This window comes from Pleurodeles waltl, chromosome 1_2 (assembly GCF_031143425.1).
Source record: "Pleurodeles waltl isolate 20211129_DDA chromosome 1_2, aPleWal1.hap1.20221129, whole genome shotgun sequence".
NCBI lineage: Eukaryota > Metazoa > Chordata > Amphibia > Caudata > Salamandridae > Pleurodeles > Pleurodeles waltl.
In genome coordinates this window covers 333,371,380-333,388,248 of record NC_090437.1, presented here as the reverse complement: position 1 = coordinate 333,388,248, position 16,869 = coordinate 333,371,380, and positions in this window count along the sequence as shown.

Below are 16,869 nucleotides of genomic sequence, written 5' to 3'. Positions count from 1 at the left end.
ATCAACATTTTTGATGCAATTGTGGCGCTTTGCTCCACTAGCGTCAAAAATGTTGATGCTAGTGGGGCAAAGTGCAAGGAGGCCCATTTATTTTAATTGGTGCATCCTTTTAATGCCTGTTTTGAGCAAACGTTAAAAATGACGGCAAAAATGGTGCACGAAATTTACAAGATTTTGTTGCGTCATTTTTGTGGGCCTCCTTATGCCGGAACGCCCCTCTTGCATAAATGTTGCCTGGCACAGGCATAATGTGACGAAAGGGGTCATAAAGTCACGCAATGCATGAATTGCACCACTTTGTAAATGTGGTGCAGCTATTTTTACCTCATTGAGCCACATCACTGTAAAAAAATTAGGCTAATCTGCCACAAGGAGGCGAGAGGGCCTTGTAAATATGGCCCAGAGTGTCAGGCTGTCAACTGATATTTAATAGCGCTAATCGGGCTTCTAAACAGCACTTTGGGCACAGGTACTCAATATTTTACAAATTAAGCACTGACAGATTGTAAAGGAAAAATGATATACATCAAACAATGTTGCATAAATGAAATGCTTCTTTTTGTACAGTATGCAAACATTTGAGTCAAATATTGTGGTTTGATTAATTGCTCTATTACGAACAAGCTGACACTGTTGCATACATTCCAACATTTCGAAACAAGAAAGAGGGCATAAGTGAGAAAAAACCAGGGGGCTTTATCTTCCACATTGACCGACTGTGAAATAGTTACATTTGAGGCGGGAGACACCTGAAATAAAGTCATTTTTGGTTTAATAATCGGGAGTCTCCTACCTGGATCAGGTCAGCTAGCACATATCATGGGCGCAAGAAGTGTGGTGGACGTAGGGGATTTATCCCCCAAGACTTTGGAGGTAGGGGGACACAGGGGTCAAAAGTGGGCGTGACAAGGGGGACAGACAATCCTGAAGTTTAAAAAGAGACAGCGCTGCAGTCCCTGTTTAAACACCATTCGTTATTCATTCCCAATTCTTTTAACGCACTGAAAAACGAATTAAGTTTAAACGAGCTGCTGACTTAAATGCTGCACAGCTCTTTTCCTGAAGCCAAATGTGCAATGCCGATTGCTCTACAAGTGCTTCCTTCAGATCTCCTGCCTCACCTGCCTCCTGTGTTGTGGCTCGGGCTGCGCAGCTTCCATGACAAAGAGGATTCTTATCTGACCTGTCTGCTGGACTTTAGTACTTCACAGGTCATTCAAAGTGAAGTCTTTGTGTTTTTATTTAAATGCTTCTTGTGCCCCCTGGGGGAATCGCACTCTCTTCAGTCCACTTCCAAAGTGGCAACTAAGGACTTGGTAGGGACAAATAAACTGGGGCGCATGGCTCCATTAGCATATCTTTCACCCATTGACAAATACACTGCAGTAGCACCTTTTCACACATTAAACTACTACAAAGTAATGGTTGTGCAAGTTTTCTATAAATATAAATGAGCAAGACTGTTACATTGTATTATACTGGCATTTCAGTAACTTTTTGCTAACTTTTGTGTGTGTCAAGGAACTGTTACATAAATATTTATGACAGAATATCAATACCAATAACTTTTTTTCATTTTCTTACTGTCTTGAAACCATTCATTACACAAGGCACTTAAACAAAAATCTTTAATGGAAAAAGTTATATTCTGTAATCAGGTTCCATAAATGATTTTATTTAATGGCCCAGCCCCCCATATCCATCTTCTCTTCTGATTCCGATTAATTGTTGCCTTTATTAAAGTGTATTGTGTGTACTTTAGGCCCAGTTGCACTGTAAAGTGCATGTTCTTTCTACTGAAGATGCTTGGGGTGATTGGGTGAATGTATGGGCCTTTTTACCAGTTTGAAGCACTTAGGGGCATATTTAAAAAACCCTAGCGCCCACAGGAGTGTCACTTGCAGTGACACTCCTGTGGCGATATGCACTGCACCATATTTACAAGGTGGCATTAAGCCACTTTTTTGTGGCTTAACGCCTGTAGGAAAGTGCCATCTTGCCTGGCATGTTACCCCCATTTTCACTGTATGTATGTTTGTTTTTGCCCTTGTGTCACTGGGATCCTGCTAGGCAGGACCCCAGTGCTCATAGTGTATGCCCTGTATGTGTTCCCTGTGTGGTGCCTAACTGTATCACTGAGGCTCTGCTAACCAGAACCTCTGTGTTTATGCTCTCTCTGCTTTGATTCTCATTGGCACACTGATATACCCATATAATTCCCTTGTATATGGTACTTAGGTACCCAGGGTATTGGGGTTCCAGGAGATACCTATGGGCTGCAGCATTTCTTTTGCCACCCATAGGGAGCTCAGACAATTCTTGCACAGGACTGCCACTGCAGCCTGAGTGAAATAATGTCCACGTTATTTCACAGCCATTTTCCACTGCACATAAGTAACTTATAAGTCACCTATATGTCTAACCCTCACTTGGTGAAGGTTAGGTGCCAAGTTACTTAGTGTGTGGGCACCCTGGCACTAGCCAAGGTGCCCCCACATCGTTCAGGGCAAATTCCCCGAACTTTGTGAGTGCGGGGACACCATTACACGTGTGCACTGCACATAGGTCACTACCTATGTGTAGGGTCACAATGGTAACTCCGAACATGGCCATGTAACATGTCTAAGATCATGGAATTGTCACCCCAATACCATTCTGGTATTGGGGGGACAATTCCATGATCCCCTGGGTCTCTAGCACAGAACCCGGGTGCTGCCAAACTGCCTTTCCGGGGTTTCCACTGCAGCTGCTGCTACTGCCGACCCCTCAGACAGGTTTCTGCTCTCCTGGGGTCTGGGCAGCCCAGTCCCAGGATGGCAGAACAAAGGATTTCCTCTGAGAGAGGGTGTTACACCCTCTCCCTTTGGAAATAGGTGTGAAGGGCTGGGGAGGAGTAGCCTCCCCCAGCCTCTGGAAATGCTTTGATGGGCACAGATGGTTCCCATCTCTGCATAAGCTAGTCTGCACCGGTTCAGGGATCCACCAGCCCTGCTCTGGCGTGAAACTGGACAAAGGAGAGGGGAGTGACTACTCCCCTGACCAGTAACTCCCAGGGGAGGTGCCCAGAGCTCCTCCAGTGTGTCCCAGACCTCCTCTGGGCTATTCCTCAGATAACGAATGCAAGAGCTCACCAGAGTTCCTCTGCACTTCCCTCTTCGACTTCTGCCAAGGATTGACCGCTGACTGCTCCAGGACACCTGCAAAACCGCAACAAAGTAGCAAGATGACTACCAGCAACATTGTAGCGCCTCATCCTGCTGGCTTTCTCGACTGTTTCCTGGTGGTGCATGCTCTGAGGGCTGTCTGTCTTCACCCTGCACTGGAAGCCAAGAAGAAATCTACCATGGGTCGACGGAATCTTCCCTATGCAGGCACCAAAAGACTGCATCATTGGTCCTCCGGGTCCCCTCTCATCCTGAGGAGCCTGGTCCCTGAACACAGGAGCTGGGTCCAAGTGTCTCCCACAGTCCAGTGGCCCTTCTGTCCAAATTTGGTGGAGGTAAGTCCTTGCCTCTCCACGCCAGACAGCAAACCTGTGTACTACGTGATTTGCAGCTGCTCCGGCTTCTGTGCACTTCTCCAAGGATTCCTTTGTGCACAGCCTAGCCTGGGTCCCCAGCACTCCGTCATGCAGTGCTCAACCCACTGAGTTGGACTCCGATGTCATGGGACCCTCCTTTTGTGACTCTGAGTTCACAGAACTTCCAAGTGCCTGCTCCGGTACTTCTGCGGGTGCTGCCTGATCTGCGGGGGCTCTTTGAGTTGTTGAGCGCCCCCTCTGTCTCCTCCTCCAAGGGGCGACATCCTGGTCTTTCCTTGTCCCTAGCAGCACCCAAAAACCTCTACTGCGACCTTTGCAGCTAGCAAGGCTTGTTTGCGGTATTTCTGCATGGAAACACTTCTGCAACATCCAGCACGCTGTGGGACATCTTTCATCCAAAGGAGAAGTTCCTAGCCCTTTTCGTTGTTGCAGAATCTTTGGCTTCTTCCACCCAGAGGCAGCCCTTTTGCACCTTCATCTGGGGTTTCCTGGGATCCTGCCCCCCCGGACACTATCGCGACTCTTGCACTTGGTCTCCTTCCTTTTCAGGTCCTCAGGTCCAGGAATCTGTCTTCAGTGTTTTGCTGGTGTTGTGGTTCTTGCAGAATCCCCCTATCACAACTGTTGTGTCTTTCTGGGGTAGTAGGGTAGTAGGTACTCCTACTTTCTAGGGTCTTGGGGTGGGGTATTATGGACACCCTTACTGTTTTCTCACAGTTCCAGCGACCCTCTACAATCTCCCGTAGGTCTGGGGTACATTCGTGATTCACATTCCACTTTTGGAGTGTATGGTTTGTGTTGCCCCTAGACCTATGTTTGCCTATTGCATCCTATTGTGATTCTACATTGTTTGCACTACTTTTCTTACTGTTACTTACCTGTTTTGGGTTTGTGTACATGTAATTTGTTTATATTACTTACCTCCTAAGTGAGGGTATCCTCTGAGATACTTTTGGCATATTGTCACTAAAATAAAGTACCTTTATTTTTAGTAACTTTGAGTATTGTGTTTTAGTATGATATTGTGCGATATGATATAAGTGGTATAGTAGGAGCTTTGCATGTCTCCTAGTTCAGCCTAAGCTGCTTTGCAATAGCTACCTCTATCAGCCTAAACTGCTAGAAACACCTCTATTCTACTAATAAGGGATAACCTCCTACAACGCCATCTTATAAATACGGCCCGTTCACACGCAACAATTTGCATGGAAGGGGTGTGCAATGGGTGTTGCTGTGAGCATGCCACAGCAACACCCATTGCAATTTGACGCTGCCCCAAATTTACCAGTTTTCGCAAACCTGGGGCAGCGCCAAAATCTAACGTCACCCCAGTGGTGGCGTTAGCATGGTGAAACGAGGAGAAATGCTTTCATTTCCCATTGTTTTTTGCTCTTTCTATGTGTGCTGCATTCTCCAGCACACATAGAAAGAGCAAATTGCCATTGAAGATTGTTTTTGTGCAGGAAGGTCTTCCATCCTGCACAAAAGCAATATACCCCTCAATGCAGCCATCCGTGCACTATGGTGCAAGGGTTGCTGCGTTGGCACACAGCAGCAAATTCAACTCTGGCACAGGGGTAAACACATGGGTGTGCCATAATCTATTAAACACAACACATTCTAGCGTAGTGAAAATGACGGTGTGCGACCCTGCCAAATTTGGCGCAGCGATGGGCACAGTCATGTTCTCTTAAATCTCGCTCATGGTTTACAACTCTGAAGTTTGGTAGTCTTCATATCACATCATATTAAGCAATAAATTGGTACTAATGAGGTGGACTATTTGCCCATGCAGTGTTAGGATGTGCACAAATGGCATATAATGAAGTAATACCACCACAAAAAGTGTCACATTATACAGCATGATTTGCTTTTTAATGCTGCATAATTCAGCCAGTACTGTTACATAATTTGGTCCTTCCTGCTGCATAATCTCAGTGGCCCTGATTATAGCAGTAACTGCATGTAAAAGATAATTGCAGACACCTTAAATTAAAAATAAATGCAAGATAAACTAATCTGTGGGAAATGCAATGTTTTGAGAGTAAAGCTCAGTTTGTTAATATGGATTTAGACAAGACAACAAATTAACAGGGCAAGCCAAGTCAGAACCGAGCCCGAGCCCGGCTCTTAGAGCTTGTGAACAAGCTGAGCCCTGAAAATGTTTGCATGAAAATCACACCAAATATCACTTAAAATATGATAAGTTCTCTTCAAAATTCGAAAAAGTGTATCTCGTTAGCATGTGGAAGTTTTGACATCAATATGTCATGTTATAGCACTGCACTGAGAAGTATTTATTAAAAGTGAAACTTAGAACTATTCATGTCATGACAGGTGACATGTGATGTGAATCCTTTTTTGCAATCCACATTCATATAAATAGAGCAACATTTTTAAATAAAACATGTGCCTAAGATCACACAATTTGGTTAAGTGGGGAAGACATATTAATCCAGGTTTTCTGGCTTCATTTTGTACAAATAAGACACTAAATTGGCATTTATTTGTGTCTTTTTTTAACTCAAAAAGTGAATGTTTTGTTATTACCTTCTGTGCATGAGGGTAGAGTGAGGGTGGCAGGCAGAAGGAAGCCACATGAAAGCTTGTCTTGTTATGGGCTTGAGGTTCCAATTGAAACATGATTTGAGCCAGGCTTCAGGCTCAAGCCTGCTTGAGCTTTTAGTGGCTGGTCCACTTTTACACCGCTAGGTTAATATGATTACTTCAGAAATATGTATGTATAACCGGTTGGTGCACTTGGGTCTATCTTGGTTGAAGGTGGCAGAATCGGAGGGGCACAATGGGCCCATAATATTTTGATTTTTGAAACACAGTTCACCTACTTTTTGTAAAAAGACAACCATCAAGGGACAGTTATTTCTGACAGTTTAAATGCCATAGCTGAAGGATGAAATTGAAGCCGGGCAGAGAGCTAAACAAGCCTTCCTCCTGGGAAGCATGCTTGCCTAAAAGAGATGCAAGTGTGTGCTACGAGTTAAGCTTTTATATATATATAAATATATATTGAAGCACCATTTTATCTTAAACGTTTTTGTGCATTTTGTAGCAGTCTATCTTTTACTGTATAATACAAATACAGGTTGGCAGGGTCCAGTTTTCCCTTCCTAAATTGTATGTAATGTATGTTTAAATTAATTATATACATATTCACAGTACTTTCTGTCATAGGCTGCAACCTCGTACCATTAAAAATACACAAGTCATGTTTCTCCACTACACCAACCAATACTTAATTAGGTGGCTCTCTGGTTGCACACAGACCTCTTCAGTGCATTAACTAATAGAGGTTTTATAATGTGCTATATTGCATTTGCCAATGAGTAATAACGTTTTTTAAATGTATTTTTCATTTAAGCTGCGTGTTATTTTAGATGTAGCTACCTGATGGTGAAAGATCAAAAAAACTTATAGGATATTTTATTTCTTTAGCCACACCTTTGACCCTGCCCCCACTCACAATGACCCCTGCCCCCCACTGCATGCACCATCACAGTTCCCATACTTTTTTAATGCACTTAGCCCTCTGAGGACTCGTGACTTTTGTGTTCATAGACCTATGAGGTCCCAGTATGGAAGTGAAAGCACTATATGTTGGACAATTTCAAAATGTATTACTGACTGCACACAGTATAAGATAGACTGAAAATCTACACAAAGACTGAAGGGGAGATTTATTAAACTTTTTCACTACTTTTGTGCCTCACAAAAGTGACACAAACCCCAGACAAAATGTTATGATGTAATCTACTTTCCATCACTCATCCTGATTTGCATTGCAAAGTTACCTAATCCATCCATCAGGATATATAAAGCGTGACTGATCACCAGATAGGGTATGCAGGCATTTGCAGGTCCCAGAGGCTTATTCAAACAGCCAGGTCTTTAGGGCTATTTAGAATTCCAGAAGTGAGGTGATGGTCTGGAGGTGCGTGGGGAGGTTGTTCCAGGTTTTTGCTGTGATGTGAGTAGGAGCATCCTCCACTATTGTTTCGGTAGATGCGGGGAGTTTAGACAAGTGAAAGGGAGCCACAGTTGGTGGAAGTTCAGGCAATGAGTAATGTATGCTGATTCTTGGTTGTGTAGACCCTTGTGTGCGTGAGTCAGCAACTTGAATTGGTATCTCTTCTGTACAGGGAGCCAGTGGAGTTTCCTGAGGTGGGGTGTGATGTGGGTTCATTGGGGAAGGCCAAAGATGAGTTTGGCTGTGGTGTTCTGTATGCTCTGAAGTCTCTGTAGGGAGTGTGTGGTGATTACTACATTGAGGGCGTTGCAGTAGTCCAGTCAGCTAGTGATGATGGCTTGTGTCACAGTGTGTCTTGTGTGTAGGGGTAGCCAATTGAGGATCTGTTGTAGCATGCGCAAAGTGAGGAAGCAGGAGGAGGAGATGCCGTTGATCTGTGATTTCATGGTGAGCTTGTTGTCAATGATGATTTGGGAGTGGGTGAGGGTCCTAGGTCTGATGGCCCTCAGGAGTAGTTCCATGTGTTGCTAAAGATGACAAAGATCAGTACTTCCATCTTGTCTGTGTTCAGCTGTGGGCAGTTGTTCTTCACCCAGTCGGTGACGTTTATCATGCATCTGTGGAAGTTGGTTCTGCTGGTTGAGGGGTCGTCAGTGGGTGAGAGGATGAACTGGGTGTCATCTGCATTGGAAATTATGTTGAGACCGTGGGATCTGACGATGTTGTCCAGCAGGGTAATATAGGCATTGAAGAGCGTTGGGTGGAGGATGAGCCACGGGGTACATTGCAGGTGATCTCCTTGGGTTCAGAGGTAAAAGATGGAAGGTGGACCCTCTGGGTTCTTTTGGTGAGGAAGGGGATGATCCATCTGAGCGAGTTCCCTTGGATGTCAATGTGGTTGAGTCTTTCGATCAGAGGTGGTGGGATATGGTGTCCAAAGCTGCTGAGAGGTCGAGGAGGATCAAAGCTGCTGTTTCTCCTCGGTCAAGGAGGGTTCGGGTGTCATCAATGGCTGCGATCAGGGCAGTTTCTGTGCTGTGATTGCTGTGTGATTGGGAGGAGTCGAGTGACCGGTTCTGCTCCAGGTATGTCATGAGTTTCTTGTTGATGATCTTTCCCGGTACCTTCACTGGGAATCGGAGCAGGGAGATTGGCCGGTAGTTTTTGGGTTTGTGGGGTCGGTGGAGGGTTTTTTGAGTAGTGGTCTGACTTCGGCATCTTTCCAGGCATCAGGAAATCTTGAGGTGGTGATAGAGGTGTTGAGCAGGGTGGTGAGTTCCTGCCTGATCCTTTGGTTTCCAAGGTTGAAGATGTGGTGCAGGCATGGGCCTGTGGGAGTTCCTGAGTGGATGGATATCATAGTAAAGGTGATGTCCTGGGTGGAGAGGATGCTCCAGGTGGTCGGTTCTTGATTCGTGTCAGTTACGGTGGTGGCATATCTGTCAAGGAAGTGCAAAGGTTGTCGTACAGCTCCTCTGAGGGTGTGATGTTGTTTTTGCTGGCAGCCGGGCTGGAAAATTCCTTAACGATGTTGAAAAGTTCCTTGGTGTTGTTGGTGCTGGTTTCCAAGCGTGCGACAAGGGCTGTTTTCTTTGTTGCCCTCAGCAGGTGGTGGTAGAGGTTGAGGGGGTCTTGAAGGCTGCTCTGTAGGAGGTGCCCTTGCTGGTGTGCCATCTCCTCTCCAGCTGTTTGCTGTCTCCTTTCACTTTTTTGAGTTATTGGGTGTACCAGCTGGCATATATGGAGGATTTTCTCTGGATGTTGCTCCTGATGGGGATGATGATGGCAGTGCAATTGGTGATCCAGGTGTTGAAGTTTTTCACTCCATGTTCGAGTTTGGTTTCGGTAGTGGTTTTGAAGGTGTTAAGGGCATCAACCCAGCTGGTCTCTGAGATTTTATCCCACTTCTGGTGCGGGGGCACTAGTTATCTTGGAGGTGGAGGGAATAGAGATGCTGAAGTGGACGATGGAGTGATCAGTCCATGTGTGTTCTGTTACATGGCAGTATTTGACGTGGTTGCTGGAGGTGAAAATGGGGTCCAGCGTGTATCCTGTGTGTCCGGTCATGCATGATCTGGGACAGTCTGAGGCTGCTCATACTGTTGAAGAAGTGTGTAGTGTTGTTGTCGGTGGGGTTGTCAATGTGGAAATTTAGGTTACTCAGGAAGATCTAGTCCTTGGAGTTTAAAGCTAGAGGCACAATGAAGTCTACAATGGTGTTGCAGAAGCTCAAGTGTGGGGCAAGGGGTCGTATGTGAGGGTGCCTCTGAATGTTGTTTTGTCATCCGTGTGGGGCTTGAAGTTGAGATGTTTTATGTGGGTGGTTTTATTTTCAGTGGTGGTGGTGCACTCTATAGTCTCTTTGTGGATGATGGCTGTGCCTCCTCCCAGCTTGTTGGTGTGGTCCTGGTGAGGGATTTTATATCTGTTGGGAATCGCAATGGCAATGTCTGGGGCGGATGTGGGGTTCAGCCATGTCTCGGTGAGGAAGACGATGTTGGGTGTGAGGGTGGCGATGAGGTTCCATAATTTGATGGAATGCTTGCATATTGAGCTTGTGTTGAGAAGTGTGCATGCAAGTTGGTGTTTTTGTTCAGGTGGTGTCTCCGGGGTGGTGCTGGTCGGTGTGTGCTGTGGCAGGTGAAGTGGCACTGGGTGTAGGTGAAAGGTCCTAACTTGGAGTATGGGTTGGCGGGATGGCAGTGTTTGTTGTGGCATCTGGGGGAGAGGGTGTAGAGCTTCAGGGGAGGGAGGGCCAGGGTTCACGTAGCTGGGTGCAGTCCAGGGCTGACGGGCACATACAGGCTTGATTTGGTGCACCAGCAGCACCCCCTGAACACATCCACTGTGCGATCACGCTGCTGCCTGCATTAAGTAGGTTCAGGGGCGGACAGGGCTTCTGTTGGTGGGAAGAACGGTGAGTGGGAAAAATGGTTGGGAAAACCCCAGATGGAAAACCCAGGCAGTTGCAGTTTCACTGGATCAGTCTGGAACAAGCAGGACCTGAAAGCCACAAGCAAGTGGCAGGCTAGGAGTCCAAGACTACTTTGCGGTAAGTATACATTCCATGTGGTTATATATGGGCATTCCCATTCAACCATCCATAGTTTTTGGGGAAAAGCCTTATTTACTTAACAAATGTAGATAGGTACTTGTACCAAAAACATACAGCTCCTTGAGACAGGCATAAATAGTGAGTAAAATTGTCTTCTCTATAAACATTTCAAACTTTACACATGTACAGCATATATACAGTGGTAAAAATATGAAACTATGTTAAAGCATAGTTTTTGTACAGAACGCTACACTTTCACTCCAAAAACCTATGCGTGACATCACACACATTAGCACAAGTCTGCCAAATGTGGTATCCACAGAGAAAGGCAATACCAGTGTCATACCTTAGTAGACACGGTGCTGGTCTACTCTTCCTGTTGATGCAGGAAATAAACTTTGGTTATCGACAGTTACAACTTTTCCCCTCAATGTTTAACTGCTTACAGTGCTTTCAATGTTTGTTTTTTTTGTGTAACTCATTCGGACTGTGTTAGTGCAAACCCTTCCAGGACTGTTAACATTCTTAGAGTGATTTTAAAAATGAATAAACTGACACAAGAAAGTTTCAAATGATTCTATGAATTAAAGGCTGGCTCCACAGAAGACCTTATATTTGCTTTCTAACCGAGTATCACACACACTCTTCTCATTCTGAGTATTTTACTAGAATGATTTTCTGAGAGCATTTCAGAGGCTGGTACCACATTTCTCATTGTTTCAAGCATCTCATGACATAGGCTACTCTGTCTTGTACAACAAGTTTAATGCATTTGTATGACTTGTCAAACACACACTGAATCTTGTTTTTCCGAACATGGGGAGGGCATACCGTGCCTCAGAATCCACCTTCCAGCCACAGAAGAGCAAGCAATACACTTTAACTTATGTAGTAATATCCCCAATCCACCTCCCCATCATGTGCAATACTAAAGCAAATGGCAGCAGAGTCATATGATGAAAACTACAATTGACCACAGGCACACAGTTTTTCAACAGGGAGGCTGTGAATAATATTTTTTTTACTGGTCCCACATTGCCCACAACACTGCAGGCATCGTGGGGTGAATTCTGGTAAAAATGCCCAGAGATTACCTTCATGGACAAATGGCACTGTTGGGAGTCCTGTGCAGATCTTAATGAAGTGGACATTACATCAAATTTATTAAAAAGAAGAAGCTGGGATTAGAAATCTAATAGTTCTTTTGACTAAAACATGCACACATGACCACAGTTAGGGTAGTGGTGCTGTCTGTTACTCAAGTGCATTGCCAACTGAGGGTCTGGTCAATGGTTTTTCATTAGCATTGTTTCTAAGCGCTCTCATTCCTGACAAGCAGATTGTTAAGACTCTTCTAGAGACCTGGGATAGAAGTGGTTACTGAATGATGGATACTGCAATTAAATGAGATTTTGATTGAGTGCGGTGAAAACCCTTCTCAAGCAACAACCACAATCCTGGTAAGGGTGAATCACAAACGTTACTACTTTAACCTGTGCTTAACTGTCTGATGGCCTGGCATAAAATACTGCCAGGAGTAACTCAGAGGCACTGTGTTAAGTATTTATGCAGCACACAAACAGTAATAAAGTGAAAACTTAGCTCAAGAAAACCCCCACACCACTTTAGAAAATAGAGTAATCTTTAATAAATAAAACGAGACCAAAATGACAAAACTCCAATCAGTAGAATCAGACATATGCTATTTTAAAGGTTGAAGTAAAAAAAGCACCAAGATGCAGAAAGCTCTAACTGTGGGTACCTGGTCACTAGACCAGAACAAAATTACAAGTTCCGGCCGACCACAATAGAATGTGGGCCAGGCACAAGAACTAGATTGGTCCGGCTAAAAAGGTTATCTTCTCAAAGTCCAAAGCACAGAGTTAAAAACTTCAGGATTTCAATGGGGAAGCTCAACTGATGCCAACCAAGGGTCCAGGACCTAGGGGAGGCACCTCTTGGGAATCAGGATCTCACTCCAGCAAAGGCCAACAGGGCTCAGACGGGTCTAGTTGCAGGTCCAGACATATCCAATTGCAGGTCTGGGCAAGGCCAGTTGCAGCAGGTCAGCTAGACAGTTGCAGGGAGGTCCCTGAAGCTTGCTCTGTCACTGTAGCTCAGAACAGGAGGTTAGCTACCTGACCATTAGAGTCCCTCTGGTAGACTTGGTTCATGGAGATAGTCCTCTCTCTTTCAAACAAAAAGGTAAGCCTCTGGAAGCAGAGCAGTCCTCCAAAGAACAAGGCAGGCCTCAAGCAACAGGGCAGTCCTCTGGTAGCTGCAGAGCAATCCTCAGAGAAACAAGACAAGTCTGAAGCAGCGGGATAGTCCTCTGAGAAACAAGGCGAGGCTGAAGCAGGAGGGTAGTCCACTGGAGTACAAGGTAGTCCTTCTGGAGTCTTCCACAGGTCCAAGGGTGTAATGAAGAGTTGGTCTGAGGTTCCAATGTTTATACCTGGTGCCAGCCTTTGAAGTGGGAGAAACCACTAGACTTCCCCCCACATCTGGTTCTGTAATTTCCTGACTTCCCCTACCCAGGCTCCAAGAGTTCTGGGGTCTCAATAGACTGGTGCTAAGTTCTTTGTGAATGTGTTGAGACAGTCCCTTTGAAATATATTCGGGCACAGAAACAGCTCTGCTCCTTCAATCTAGCCACCACCTAACCCACCTTTGTCTCACACTCTCAGGGGAATACACAAAGGCCAACTGCCAACTACATCCAGACCTGTGGCCCAGGATGCAGGCAGTAGGCACCAAATAGTTAGGACAAGAATATACCAACTTTTTAAAAGGGGAATTTTTAGGATTGTGACTTAACATTCAACTTTACTATTAAAGAGGGGTTTTAAGTACAATTCTTTGGAAACCAAACTTGATATTCCTACCTGTTTCCAATTGAAACTTAGCACTTATTACATGTAATAAGGAAACTCTATGTTATCCTATGAGTGAATCAGGCCTTGCAGTACTGAAAAGTGTTTTTCATTACCAGGACAAGTAAAAGTTGAAAACACATATCCAACTTTTGAATACACTGCATCCTTCCCTATTGGCCATTTAGCACCTAACCTAGGATTGACTTATGTGCATTAAAATGAAGAATTAACCTGGCAAAAAGTTAACTTCACTAAAGACTTGCATGGCAGGCATGAGAAATGATTTAAGAGGCTTCTTAAAAGGATGGCACAATACGCGCTGCACAGTAGCATTTCATTTACAGGCCCTGGGGATATGAAGTATCACTTTTCTAGGGACAAGTAAACAGATGAAATGTGCCAATTCAATGTAAGCTAATTTGACCATACTTAAAGGAGAGAGTACAAGCACTTTACCACTTGCTACCTCTTTCTCTCCCACCCTTGTTGCTCTGCGCATGAAATGCAAGGTTCATTTTTTTCACATATTTTCTAATTACTTTCCAGAATGTAATTTACAATAAAGTATAATTACAATCTGTGACAACATGCCATCCTTTCTTGCGATTTCACTTCAGAACTATGTAATGGCATGCATTTATCGAAGCCTGCACCCTCAGACAACGCACACTTTCTATAGGGTCACTGAAAAGTCTGTAAGACTGTCCGTGTCCCCCTCAGAAACTGGCGGTCGGTGTTAAAGCAGCGGTAAATCCGCCAATAGGCCGGCGGTAAAAAAAATTGAATTACGACTGTGGCGGAAACCGGCAACATAGACAGCCACTTTAACACTCCGACTGCCACGGCGGTCCGAACAAACACCGCGGCGGTAACTGCCAACAGACAGGAGGAAGACAAGGTTCCGCCCACTGTATTACAACAGTCCAATCCGCCACCTTTTCCGGGGCGGATTCACCGCAAAAAAAATAATGGCGGAAACAGGACTTGGAAGGGAAAACGCTCACCTCTACACACCCCACAAGGAACCAGGACGCCATGGAACCTGAGCTCCAGATACTCCCAGCCTTTGTCTTCCTGCTCCTATACCAGGAACATCAAAGACGGTGGCGAAGACCAAGGTGAGTACTGCACCTACGACACAAGGGAGGGAAAAAAGAGTGACACACACACGCAACAAGAAACATTCCAACCCTCACCCACTACAACACACACACAAGTACATGTTGATACATTACATTTACAACCCTCAACACCCACTGGAAGAATGCAAGGACAAAAGGAAATGAGTTGAACGTTTGTAATCTATTAAAATACAGTAATCAAAAATATATATATATATTTACACTATAAACAAATATATACAACAAGAATACAAGTCCAAGGTATTCCACCATTAAATTCCGTGGACCACTGGGCCCAAAATGCATGGGCGAGGCCCACACAAGTTACCCGATCAAAATGGAGAGAACACTGCTGGGGCATCAGCTCGAAATACAACAGGCACCTCAGGGGGAAGGGAAGAGGGGCACCTCAACCGGATGAGTGCAAAACGCCAGATCCACGAGGAGGCTCCATGCCTACTGCTGTATCCTGGGGAGTGCAAAACCACAGCCTCACAAGTCTTTACAGTGGGTGGTTTGCCCACTGCTGCATCCTGGGGAGTGCAAAGCCACAGTCTCACAAGTCTTTACAGTGGGGGGTTTGCCCACTGCTGCATGCTGGGGAGTGCAAAGCCACAGTCTCACAAGTGGATAACAGTCTCCACTGGTTTTGGAGGGGGCTTGGTGCCCATAGTGCTTCTTCCTGTCAAGGACTGAGGTAGTGGATGCCTTTCTCCACTGGTTCTGGAGGGGGCTTGGTGCCCAGAGTGCTTCATCCAGCCAAGGACTGAGGTAGTGGGTGTGAATCTCCACTGGTTCTGGAGGGGGCATGGTGCCCAGAGTGCTTCATCCTGCCAAGGACTGAGGTAGTGGATGTGATTCTCCACTGGTTGTGGAGAGGGCTTGGTGCCCAGAGTGCTTCATCCTGCCAAGGACTGAGGTAGTGGATGCCTTTCTCCACTGGTTCTGGAGGGGGCTTGGTGCCCAGAGTGCTTCATCCTGCCAAGGACTGAGGTAGTGGATGCCTTTCTCCACTGGTTCTGGAGGGGGCTTGGTGCCCAGAGTGCTTCATCCTGCTTGTGGCGGTCTCAGTAGCGTCGGAGCTTTTGGTGCTCATTGGCCTGCGGTGCTGGTGGCGGCGGTGTCCTGTTCAGCGGTGCTGGTGGCAGCGGTGTCCTGTTCAGCGGTGCTGGTGGCGGCGGTGTCCTGTTTAGCAGTGCTGGTGGCAGCAGTGTCATGTTCAGCGGTGCTGGTGGCGGCGGTGTCCTTGGCAGCGGTGCTTGTGGCGGCGGTGTCCTTGGCAGCGGTGCTGGGGTGGCAGTGTCCTTGGCAGCGGTGCTTGTGGCGATGGTGTCCTTGGCAGCGGTGCTTGTGGCAGCGGTGTCCTTGGCAGCGGTGCTGGTTGCAGGTTTTTGATGACTTGCCTGTTTTTCTGTGCCCCTTCCCCACCTTGGATGGTGGCACAGCTGTCTTCCCAATCCCAACTGTACTCCTGGGAGAGGCTTTGGTGGTAGATGTTTTGCCTCTCTCCTGCCGGGCAGTGGCCAACTTTTTATGCTTTTGAGGTGGGGGACTGTCTGTGGTCTGGCTCCTTGGCAAACTGGCTGCCCTGCTGCCTGGCACACTCCAGAAGCCGGTTACTACTGGCACCACTGTTCCCGCAGATTTTGTGGCTGAGGTGCTGGGTTGGGACCTGAAAAGGCGGGCCCTAGGGGACTGAAGGGGTGGGGAGGTGAGAGGAAGTGGTCAAGGTTGGACAGGAAAAGTGTTTTGGACACACTGGGACGGGTAGATGGAGGGGGTTTGGGAGTGGAGGAAGAGGTAGTGGTTGTAGGAGGTGTACGTTTGCTGACTTTGGATGAAGGTGCATGGGCTGGAGGCTGTCGTGAGGTGGATGGCTGTTGGGTGGGTGTTTGGCTGCGTTTGTGTACCTTGGGAGGTGGGCTCACAGACACACTGGGAGAGGACACAGGAGATGTGGGAATGGTAATGGGGGTGGTGAGTGCAAGTGAGTGGGGTGTGGTGGTGGGTGTGCTGGTGATGGAGGTAGTGGCTGAAGATGTAGTGCATGCAGGTGTGAGTGGAGACGAGACTGGGAGGGATGAGGGAGACGAGGAGGAGGGGGACACAGTGGAGGCAGTGGATGTTGGTATGTCTACATGTGTATGATGCTTGCGTGAGTGCCTGTGGGATGTGTGGTGCTTATGTTTGCCTGAGCTTCCCTTGTGTGTTAAGGGGTGTGCATGCTGGTCTGATGGTATGCTTGGGATAGGCTGAGGTACAGGTGTTTGGGTCTGGGTGGAGGAAGTTGG